The following is a 13,363-nucleotide window of genomic DNA, read 5'->3' as shown; positions in this document are numbered from 1 at the left end:
GGTTAAGAAATTATTTTGACTCAATATATCCGAATATTGGACTTCGTGATTTAGAAAAAGCGGCTAACATGCAACATAAAGAAGCATGTTATGCTTACGGATTAGTAATGTTCGCTTCTCACCAAAGTGAGAACAAGAACATCGGGCTACAACTATTAAACAAAACGTTTCCACAAGTGACGGAGTCGGTAATTGGGGTAAGAAATGAGGTTTTTAGATTATTACGGGACTGTTGGACATTACGTAACCCTCGTCCCTTTGATGACGTTACAACACGCTGTCTTATCAACGGCCATAACGGTTATGTTGCACAAGACCAAGGATGGGAAGTAGTCCTAGTAAAACCAGAATGCATGACTTGTTTCTGGACGTATGAATTACGTGTCTTTATTGCCTTTGCTGAACGACTTGTGTACTAGCTAGAATTGTCTTCACAACTATCTTGTATCAAAGTTATTGTGTGCTATATTTCATGCTTTATGTAAAATAAGCGGTATTGTAAGTTTGTAAAATATTGTATAAAAGTTTGAACGCGAAATATTATTATAATCAGTTTTTCATATAGAATTGTAGTAGTTGAATTGTATATTAGCTACTAAGTATGAACTTAACGGGTAGGTACTACCCGAATTTAAACTTATAAAACGCTAATATGAAGAAAAAGCTTTTATAAATGAGTTCATATTATGCTACGAAATACTATTAACTACTCTTAATATTCTGTATGATTAACTTGTTCCATTTAACTATTTTGAAGGAAATGGCACCGACTACTCGACACACCGTGAATATGAATGAAGAGGAATTCCGTACTTTTCTAGCTTCAAACATAGCCGCAGTACAGGCTGCGCTACATACCAACAATAACCTTGGATCTAGCAGTACAGGAAATCATGTAGGATGCACCTACAAAGAATTCACTGCCTGCAAACCTTTGGAATTTGATGGAACCGAAGGACCGATCGGATTGAAACGGTGGACCGAGAAGGTTGAATCGGTGTTTGCCATAAGTAAGTGTACTGAAGAGGACAAAGTGAAGTACGCTACGCATACCTTCACAGGTTCTGCGTTAACATGGTGGAATACCTATCTAGAGCAAGTGGGACAAGATGATGCGTACGCACTACCGTGGTCAGCATTCAAGCACTTGATGAACGAGAAGTACCGTCCCAGAACCGAGGTCAATAAGCTCAAGACAGAACTTAGAGGGTTACGAACCCAAGGATTTGATATTACCACGTACGAAAGACGATTCACAGAATTGTGCCTATTGTGTCCGGGAGCATTCGAAGATGAGGAAGAGAAGATCGACGCATTTGTGAAAGGATTACCGGAAAGAATCCAAGAAGATATAAGTTCACACGAGCCCGCCTCCATACAACAGGCATGTAGAATGGCTCACAAACTAGTGAACCAGATTGAAGAAAGAATTAAAGAACAGACTGCTGAAGAGGCCAATGTGAAGCAAGTCAAAAGAAAGTGGGAGGAAAACGGTGATAAGAATCACCAATACAACAACAACAGCAATTACAACAATAATCGCAACAATTATCCCAACAATCGCAACATCAATCGCAACTACAACAAACGGCCCAACAACAACAACAACAACAACAACAACAGCAACTACAACAATCATCCCAACAACAATAATAACCGCAACAACAACAACAATCAGAAACAACTATGCCAAAGGTGTGAAAAGAATCACTCGGGGTTCTGCACCAAATTTTGCAACAAGTGTAAAAGAAATGGTCATAGCGCGGCGAAGTGTGAGGTCTACGGACCAGGGGTTAATAGAACGAAAGGAACAAATGGTGTCGGAACGAGTAATGGCGGAGCAAGTAGTGTCGGAGCAAGTTATGCCAATGTAGTTTGTTATAAATGTGGAAAACCAGGCCACATTATTAGAAATTGCCCGAACCAGGAGAACACGAATGGACAAGGCCGTGGAAGAGTTTTCAATATTAATGCGGTAGAGGCACAGGAAGACCCGGAGCTTGTTACGGGTACGTTTCTTATTGACAATAAATCTGCTTACGTTTTATTTGATTCGGGTGCGGATAGAAGCTATATGAGTAGAGATTTTTGTGCTAAATTAAGTTGTCCATTGACGCCTTTGGATAGTAAATTTTTACTCGAATTAGCAAATGGTAAATTAATTTCAGCAGATAATATATGTCGGAATCGAGAAATTAAACTGGTTAGCGAAACATTTAAGATTGATTTGATACCAGTAGAGTTAGGGAGTTTTGATGTGATAATCGGTATGGACTGGTTGAAAGAAGTGAAAGCGGAGATCGTTTGTTACAAAAATGCAATTCGCATTATACGAGAAAAAGGAAAACCCTTAATGGTGTACGGAGAAAAGGGCAACACGAAGCTACATCTTATTAGTAATTTGAAGGCACAAAAACTAATAAGAAAAGGTTGCTATGCTGTTCTAGCACACGTCGAGAAAGTACAAACTGAAGAAAAGAGCATCAATGATGTTCCCATTGCAAAAGAATTTCCCGATGTATTTCCGAAAGAATTACCGGGATTACCCCCACATCGATCCGTTGAATTTCAAATAGATCTTGTACCAGGAGCTGCACCAATAGCTCGTGCTCCTTACAGACTCGCACCCAGCGAGATGAAAGAACTGCAAAGCCAATTACAAGAACTTTTAGAGCGTGGTTTCATTCAACCAAGCACATCACCGTGGGGAGCTCCTGTTTTGTTTGTCAAGAAGAAAGATGGTACATTCAGGTTGTGTATCGACTACCGAGAGTTGAACAAACTTACCATCAAGAACCGCTACCCACTACCGAGAATCGACGACTTATTTGATCAACTACAAGGCTCGTCTGTTTATTCAAAGATTGACTTACGTTCCGGGTATCATCAAATGCGGGTGAAAGAAGATGATATTCCAAAGACTGCTTTCAGAACACGTTACGGTCATTACGAGTTTATGGTCATGCCGTTTGGTTTAACTAATGCACCAGCTGTGTTCATGGACCTTATGAACCGAGTGTGTGGACCATACCTTGACAAGTTTGTCATTGTTTTCATTGATGACATACTTATTTACTCAAAGAATGACCAAGAACACGGTGAACATTTGAGAAAGGTGTTAGAAGTATTGAGGAAGGAAGAATTGTACGCTAAGTTTTCAAAGTGTGCATTTTGGTTGGAAGAAGTTCAATTCCTCGGTCACATAGTGAACAAAGAAGGTATTAAGGTGGATCCGGCAAAGATAGAAACTGTTGAAAAGTGGGAAACCCCGAAAACTCCGAAACACATACGCCAGTTTTTAGGACTAGCTGGTTACTACAGAAGGTTCATCCAAGACTTTTCCAGAATAGCAAAACCCTTGACTGCATTAACGCATAAAGGGAAGAAATTTGAATGGAATGATGAACAAGAGAAAGCATTTCAGTTATTGAAGAAAAAGCTAACTACGGCACCTATATTGTCATTGCCTGAAGGGAATGATGATTTTGTGATTTATTGTGACGCATCAAAGCAAGGTCTCGGTTGTGTATTAATGCAACGAACGAAGGTGATTGCTTATGCGTCTAGACAATTGAAGATTCACGAACAAAATTATACGACGCATGATTTGGAATTAGGCGCGGTTGTTTTTGCATTAAAGACTTGGAGGCACTACTTATATGGGGTCAAAAGTATTATATATACCGACCACAAAAGTCTTCAACACATATTTAATCAGAAACAACTGAATATGAGGCAGCGTAGGTGGATTGAATTATTGAATGATTACGATTTTGAGATTCGTTACCACCCGGGGAAGGCAAATGTGGTAGCCGATGCCTTGAGCAGGAAGGATAGAGAACCCATTCGAGTAAAATCTATGAACATAATGATTCATAATAACATTACTACTCAAATAAAGGAGGCGCAACAAGGAGTTTTAAAAGAGGGAAATTTAAAGGATGAAATACCCAAAGGATCGGAGAAGCATCTTAATATTCGGGAAGACGGAACCCGGTATAGGGCTGAAAGGATTTGGGTACCAAAATTTGGAGATATGAGAGAAATGGTACTTAGAGAAGCTCATAAAACCAGATACTCAATACATCCTGGAACGGGGAAGATGTACAAGGATCTCAAGAAACATTTTTGGTGGCCGGGTATGAAATCCGATGTTGCTAAATACGTAGGAGAATGTTTGACGTGTTCTAAGGTCAAAGCTGAGCATCAGAAACCATCAGGTCTACTTCAACAACCCGAAATCCCGGAATGGAAATGGGAAAACATTACCATGGATTTCATCACTAAATTGCCAAGGACTGCAAGTGGTTTTGATACTATTTGGGTAATAGTTGATCGTCTCACCAAATCAGCACACTTCCTACCAATAAGAGAAGATGACAAGATGGAGAAGTTAGCACGACTGTATTTGAAGGAAGTCGTCTCCAGACATGGAATACCAATCTCTATTATCTCTGATAGGGATGGCAGATTTATTTCAAGATTCTGGCAGACATTACAGCAAGCATTAGGAACTCGTCTAGACATGAGTACTGCCTATCATCCACAAACTGATGGGCAGAGCGAAAGGACGATACAAACGCTTGAAGACATGCTACGAGCATGTGTTATTGATTTCGGAAACAGTTGGGATCGACATCTACCGTTAGCAGAATTTTCCTACAACAACAGCTACCATTCAAGCATTGAGATGGCGCCGTTTGAAGCACTTTATGGTAGAAAGTGCAGGTCTCCGATTTGTTGGAGTGAGGTGGGGGATAGACAGATTACGGGTCCGGAGATTATACAAGAAACTACCGAGAAGATCATCCAAATTCAACAACGGTTGAAAACCGCCCAAAGTCGACAAAAGAGCTACGCTGACATTAAAAGAAAAGATATAGAATTTGAAATTGGAGAGATGGTCATGCTTAAAGTTTCACCTTGGAAAGGCGTTGTTCGATTTGGTAAACGAGGGAAATTAAATCCAAGGTATATTGGACCATTCAAGATTATTGATCGTGTCGGACCAGTAGCTTACCGACTTGAGTTACCTCAACAACTCGCGGCTGTACATAACACTTTCCACGTCTCGAATTTGAAGAAATGTTTTGCTAAAGAAGATCTCACTATTCCGTTAGATGAAATCCAAATCAACGAAAAACTCCAATTCATCGAAGAACCCGTCGAAATAATGGATCGTGAGGTTAAAAGACTTAAGCAAAACAAGATACCAATTGTTAAGGTTCGATGGAATGCTCGTAGAGGACCCGAGTTCACCTGGGAGCGTGAATATCAGATGAAGAAGAAATACCCGCATCTATTTCCAGAAGATTCGTCAACACCTTCAACAGCTTAAAATTTCGGGACGAAATTTATTTAACGGGTAGGTACTGTAGTGACCCGAACTTTTCCATGTTTATATATATTAATTGAGATTGATGTTTACATGATTAAATGTTTCCAACATGTTAAGCAATCAAACTTGTTAAGACTTGATTAATTGAAATAGGTTTCATATAGACAATTGACCACCCAAGTTGACCGGTGATTCACGAACGTTAAAACTTGTAAAAAAACTATATGATGACATATATATGGTTATATATATAGTTAACATGATATTATGATAAGTAAACATATCATTAATTATATTAACAATGAACTACATATGTAAAAACAAGACTACTAACTTAATGATTTTGAAACGAGACATATATGTAACGTTTATCGTTGTAACGACATTTAATGTATATATATCATATTAAGAGATATTCGTACATCATAATATCATGATAATATAATAATTTAAAATCTCTTTTGTTATTATAAACATTGGGTTAACAACATTTAACAAGATCGTTAACCTAAAGGTTTCAAAACAACACTTACATGTAACGACTAACGATGACTTAATGACTCAGTTAAAATGTATATACATGTAGTGTTTTAATATGTATTTATACACTTTTGAAAGACTTCAATACACTTATCAAAATACTTCTACTTAACAAAAATGCTTACAATTACATTCTCGTTCAGTTTCATCAACAATTCTACTCGTATGCACCCGTATTCGTACTCGTACAATACACAGCTTTTAGATGTATGTACTATTGGTATATACACTCCAATGATCAGCTCTTAACAGCCCATGTGAGTCACCTAACACATGTGGGAACCATCATTTGGCAACTAGCATGAAATATCTCATAAGATTACAAAAATATGAGTAATCATTCATGACTTATTTACATGAAAACAAAATTACATATCCTTTATATCTAATCCATACACCAACGACCAAAAACACCTACAAACACTTTCATTCTTCAATTTTCTTCATCTAATTGAACTCTCTCAAGTTCTATCTTCAAGTTCTAAGTGTTCTTCATAAATTCCAAAAGTTCTAGTTTCATAAAATCAAGAATACTTTCAAGTTTGCTAGCTCACTTCCAATCTTGTAAGGTGATCATCCAACCTCAAAAAATCTTTGTTTCTTACAGTAGGTTATCATTCTAATACAAGGTAATAATCATATTCAAACTTTGGTTCAATTTCTATAACTATAACAATCTTATTTCAAGTGATGATCTTACTTGAACTTGTTTTCGTGTCATGATTTTGCTTCAAGAACTTTGAGCCATCCAAGGATCCATTGAAGCTAGATCCATTTTTCTCTTTTCCAGTAGGTTCATCCAAGGAACTTAAGGTAGTAATGATGCTCATAACATCATTCGATTCATACATATAAAGCTATCTTATTCGAAGGTTTAAACTTGTAATCACTAGAACATAGTTTAGTTAATTCTAAACTTGTTCGCAAACAAAAGTTAATCCTTCTAACTTGAATTTTAAAATCAACTAAACACATGTTCTATATCTATATGATATGCTAACTTAATGATTTAAAACCTGGAAACACGAAAAACACCGTAAAACCGGATTTACGCCGTCGTAGTAACACCGCGGGCTGTTTTGGGTTAGTTAATTAAAAACTATGATAAACTTTGATTTAAAAGTTGTTATTCTGAGAAAATGATTTTTATTATGAACATGAAACTATATCCAAAAATTATGGTTAAACTCAAAGTGGAAGTATGTTTTCTAAAATGGTCATCTAGACGTCGTTCTTTCGACTGAAATGACTACCTTTACAAAAACGACTTGTAACTTATTTTTCCGACTAGAAACCTATACTTTTTTTGTTTAGATTCATAAAATAGAGTTCAATATGAAATCATAGCAATTTGATTCACTCAAAACGGATTTAAAATGAAGAAGTTATGGGTAAAACAAGATTGGATAATTTTTCTCATTTTAGCTACGTGAAAATTGGTAACAAATCTATTCCAACCATAACTTAATCAACTTGTATTATATATTATGTAATCTTGAGATACCATAGACACGTATACAATGTTTCGACCTATCATGTCGACACATCTATATATATTTCGGAACAACCATAGACACTCTATATGTGAATGTTGGAGTTAGCTATACAGGGTTGAGGTTGATTCCAAAATATATATAGTTTGAGTTGTGATCAATACTGAGATACGTATACACTGGGTCGTGGATTGATTCAAGATAATATTTATCGATTTATTTCTGTACATCTAACTGTGGACAACTAGTTGTAGGTTACTAACGAGGACAGCTGACTTAATAAACTTAAAACATCAAAACATATTAAAAGTGTTGTAAATATATTTTGAACATACTTTGATATATATGTATATATTGTTATAGGTTCGTGAATCAACCAGTGACCAAGTCTTACTTCCCGACGAAGTAAAAAATCTGTGAAAGTGAGTTATAGTCCCACTTTTAAAATCTAATATTTTTGGGATGAGAATACATGCAGGTTTTATAAATGATTTACAAAATAGACACAAGTACGTGAAACTACATTCTATGGTTGAATTATCGAAATCGAATATGCCCCTTTTTATTAAGTCTGGTAATCTAAGAATTAGGGAACAGACACCCTAATTGACGCGAATCCTAAAGATAGATCTATTGGGCCTAACAAACCCCATCCAAAGTACCGGATGCTTTAGTACTTCGAAATTTATATCATATCCGAAGGGTGTCCCGGAATGATGGGGATATTCTTATATATGCATCTTGTTATTGTCGGTTACCAGGTGTTCATCATATGAATGATTTTTATCTCTATGTATGGGATGTGTATTGAAATATGAAATCTTGTGGTCTATTGTTACGATTTGATATATATAGGTTAAACCTATAACTCACCAACATTTTTGTTGACGTTTTAAGCATGTTTATTCTCAGGTGATTATTAAGAGCTTCCGCTGTCGCATACTTAAATAAGGACAAGATTTGGAGTCCATGCTTGTATGATATTGTGTAAAAACTGCATTCAAGAAACTTATTTTGTTGTAACATATTTGTATTTTAAACCATTATGTAATGGTCGTGTGTAAACAGGATATTTTAGATTATCATTATTTGATAATCTACGTAAAGCTTTTTAAACCTTTATTGATGAAATAAAGGTTATGGTTTGTTTAAAAATGAATGCAGTCTTTGAAAAACGTCTCATATAGAGGTCAAAACCTCGCAACGAAATCAATTAATATGGAACGTTTTTAATCAATAAGAACGGGACATTTCAAAAGGATCCTTGGATGGCTTGAAAGTTCTTGAAGCAGAATCATGATACGAAAACAAGTTCAAGTAAGATTTCCACTCGAAATAAGATTGTTATAGTTATAGAAATTGAATCAAAGTTTGAATATGAGTATTACCTTGTATTATAAAGATATCTTACTGTAAATAATAAAGATTTCTTGAGGTTGGATGATCACTCTACAAGATTGGAAGTAAGCTAGCAAACTTGGAAGTATTCTTGATTTTATGAAACTAGAACTTGTAGAATTTATGAAGAACACTTAGAACTTGAAGATAGAACTTGAGAGAGATTAATTAGATGAAGAAAATTGAAGAATGAAAGTGTTTGTAGGTGTTTTTGGTCGTTGGTATATGGATTAGATATAAAGGATGTGTAATTTTGTTTACATGTAAATAAGTCATGAATGATTACTCATATTTTTGTAATTTTATGAGATATTTCATGCTAGTTGCCAAATGATGGTTCCCACATGTGTTAGGTGACTCACATAGGCTGTTAAAAGATGATCATTGGAGTGTATATAACAATAGTACATACATCTAAAAGCTGTGTATTGTACGAGTACGAATACGGGTGCATACGAGTAGAATTGTTGATGAAACTGAACGAGGATGTAATTGTAAGAATTTTTGTTAAGTAGAAGTATTTTGATAAGTGTCTTGAAGTCTTTCAAAAGTGTATGAATACATATTAAAACACTACATGTATATACATTTTAACTGAGTCGTTAAGTCATCGTTAGTCGTTACATGTAAGTGTTGTTTTGAAACCTTTAGGTTAACGATCTTGTTAAATGTTGTTAACCCATTATTTATTAAATCAAATGAGATGTTAAATTATTACAATATCATGATATCATGATGTATTAATATATCTTAATATGATATATATACATTAAATGTCGTTACAACGATAATCGTTACATATATGTCTCGTTTCAAAATCATTAAGTTAGTAGTGTTGTTTTTACATATGTAGTTCATTGTTAATATACTTAATGATATGTTTACTTATCATAATATCATGTTAACTATATATATATCCATATATATGTCATCATATAGTTTTTACAAGTTTTAACGTTCGTGAATTGCCGGTCAACTTGGGTGGTCAATTGTCTATATGAAACCTATTTCAATTAATCAAGTCTTAACAAGTTTGATTGCTTAACATGTTGGAAACATTTAATCATGTAAATATCAATTTCATTTAATATATAAAAACATGGAAAAGTTTGGGTCACTACAGTACCTACCCGTTAAATAAATTTCGTCCCGAAATTTTAAGCTGTTGAAAGTGTTGACGAATCTTCTGGAAATAGATACGGGTATTTCTTCTTCATCTGATCTTCACGCTCCCAGGTGAACTCGGGTCCTCTACGAGCATTCCATCGAACCTTAACAATCGTTATCTTGTTTTGTTTAAGTCTCTTAACCTCACGATCCATTATTTCGACGGGTTCTTCAATGAATTTAAGTTTTTCATTGATTTGGATTTCGTCCAACGGAATAGTGAGATCTTCTTTAGCAAAACATTTCTTCAAATTCGAGACGTGGAAAGTGTTATGTACATTCGCAAGTTGTTGAGGTAACTCAAGTCGGTAAGCTACTGGTCCGACACGATCAATAATCTTGAATGGTCCAATATACCTTGGATTTAATTTCCCCCGTTTACCAAATCGAACAACACCTTTCCAAGGTGCAACCTTAAGCATGACCATTTCTCCAATTTCAAATTCTATGTCTTTTCTTTTAATGTCGCCGTATCTCTTTTGTCGACTTTGGGCGGTTTTCAACCGTTGTTGAATTTGGATGATCTTCTTGGTAGTTTCTTGTATTATCTCCGGACCCGTAATCTGTCTATCCCCCACTTTACTCCAACAAATCGGAGACCTGCACTTTCTACCATAAAGTGCTTCAAACGGCACCATCTCAATGCTTGAATGATAGCTGTTGTTGTAGGAAAATTCTGCTAACGGTAGATGTCGATCCCAACTGTTTCTGAAATCAATAACACATGCTCGTAGCATGTCTTCAAGCATTTGTATCGTCCTTTCGCTCTACCCATCAGTTTGTGGATGGTAGGCAGTACTCATGTCTAGACGAGTTCCTAATGCTTGCTGTAATGTCTTCCAGAATCTTGAAATAAATCTGCCATCCCTATCAGAGATAATAGAGATTGGTATTCCATGTCTGGAGACGACTTCCTTCAAATACAGTCGTGCTAACTTCTCCATCTTGTCATCTTCTCTTATTGGCAGAAAGTGTGCTGACTTGGTGAGACGATCAACTATTACCCAAATAGTATCATAACCACTTGCAGTCCTTGGCAATTTAGTAATGAAATCCATGGTAATGTTTTCCCATTTTCATTCTGGGATTTCAGGTTGTTGTAGTAGACCTGATGGTTTCTGATGTTCAGCTTTGACCTTAGAACACGTCAAACATTCTCCTACATATTTAGCAATATCAGCTTTCATACCTGGCCACCAAAAATGTTTCTTAAGATCCTTGTACATCTTCCCCGTTCCAGGATGTATTGAGTGTCTGGTTTTATGAGCTTCTCTAAGTACCATTTCTCTCATATCTCCAAATTTTGGTACCCAAATTCTTTCAGCCCTATACCGGGTTCTGTCTTCCCGAATATTAAGATGCTTCTCCGATCCTTTGGGTATTTCATCCTTTAAATTTCCCTCTTTTAAAACTCCTTGTTGCGCCTCCTTTATTTGAGTAGTAAGGTTAGTGTGAATCATTATATTCATAGATTTTACTCGAATAGCTACCAAGTTTTAACTATCAACACACAACTAAAAGTAAAAGCTAACTTTCTATAAGTTTTGAACATCAAAGTTGTCTCTTTATTGTATAAACACAATAAAGCTTCAACCTTTGTCATTTTAACACAAGTTTATGCATCTTCATCATATGAGATGATGAAGACTTGATTTTTATCACCATAAAAATTATAAAAAGGTTCCAAGTAAGTAAGATCTACAATCATAACTTAGATCTCAAGTGTTAAGAAACTCTATACTAGAAAGCTTGGATTTTTACAAGATTAATGAGACCATAAGCTAGAAAGCTAAGATCTAGTAAAAGTAATGAGATCATAAACTTAAAAAGCTTAGATCTAAACAAAATAATAAAACCCTAAGCTAGAAAGTTTGGATCTTTAATGTTCTTGAAGATCCTTAAAGCAAAAAGCTAGATCTACAAGTTACATGAAGATCATAAACACAAGTTTTGATCTTTTAACAAAATAAAGTGATCTTAAGCTTCAAAACTTAGATCCAACAAAGTAATGAAGATTCAAAGCTAAAAAGCTTGAATCTTTCATGTTCTTGAAGGATTCAAATCAAAGTTTGAATCTACAAGATATAACAAGATCAAAAAGCTAAAAAGCTTGTTCCTTTGATGATGATGATGATGTCGAAATTAAAGAAGAAAAAGAAGAAGAAATAAAATTCAAGAGCTTACAATTTTAGTATGAGAAATACTAGAGAGAAAATTAGAGAGCAAGTGTGTGTAAAATGAGAATGAGATCAAGTGTGAAATGAAAGAATAAGGCTTGTATTTATAGTAGTGGAGGTGGTGCTTTGTGTCTCCAAAACTGTAGGCCAAGGGGGGGGGGAAGGGGGACAACTTTTTGCTTTTTGCATGGTGGTGGTCTAAAGGTGGTGCTTGTTGTTGGGATCCCATGCAACATGTGTAGTAATGGTTAACAAAAATGCTAGTATGTTGGCTCATCTAAATTGGTTTTTTTCCTACATCTTAATGTGTCATAAATCCATTAAAGTTGGGCTAATTTAATGGTCCATTAACTAGAGTAGGGTGGGTCTAAATCTATTATGGTAAAAAGTCCATTAAGACTAACTAGTGTGCATTAGTAAATTACTAAGCATAATTAAGCAATCAATAAGCCAAGTAATTGTCATTAGAAAATAACAATTAGTATTACGTAGTCATAATATTCCAATTATGGCAAGAGTTAAACGTGTACAAAGTACGTAGCTCGTTCAAAACGACAAGTGACACTAACGATTGTAAAAGCATTCGAGGATCAAGTTAAGTGATTAAACACTTAATAGCACGTTTTAAGATGTTAACGAAAGTAATTAATCACGAATAAAGATCCCAGAGCATAAACTAGCTCAGTACGCACAAATACGCAGTTTCGTGAAAGTATAGTGCACAAAAATATAAGTCGAAATAGTCGGGTCGTTACAAGTTTTACTTGGCCGTGCCCTTGGATCGGTTTCATGGTTTCCTCCCGGGCAGCGATGGGGGCGGGGTTATTATCGCTGCATCTGCATAGTCGAAATGGGAGATGATCGCAACGGGTGATTTAGTCCTCCTCAGGTGATCCCAATCGTAGTCCATAAAAAAAATTACATTTAATTTTCCAAGCTTCATCAATTACTATATTTATTTCTTAGAGTTCCACCCTCATCTATTTACATTATATCGATCATTTATTATTTATGGGTTTAAAACTGTTGGTCATTTGCTAAGGAAAATGAAGGTTTATGAACTCGTGTTATTTACTATAATAATACGTATATGAATTTATTGTTATCATTAAAATACACGGACATTTAACATTTAAATATTTGAAGTTGTATTATTAACCAACACACCGGTTCGCAAACCCAATACATAAGATTGCTAAATATTACAACCAATGCATACATAAGTTATCTTTTAACCATGAAGAATATAG

This window comes from Rutidosis leptorrhynchoides, chromosome 5 (assembly GCF_046630445.1).
Source record: "Rutidosis leptorrhynchoides isolate AG116_Rl617_1_P2 chromosome 5, CSIRO_AGI_Rlap_v1, whole genome shotgun sequence".
In the NCBI taxonomy this organism is placed as follows: Eukaryota; Viridiplantae; Streptophyta; class Magnoliopsida; order Asterales; family Asteraceae; genus Rutidosis; species Rutidosis leptorrhynchoides.
Note: the sequence above shows the minus strand (reverse complement) of the source record.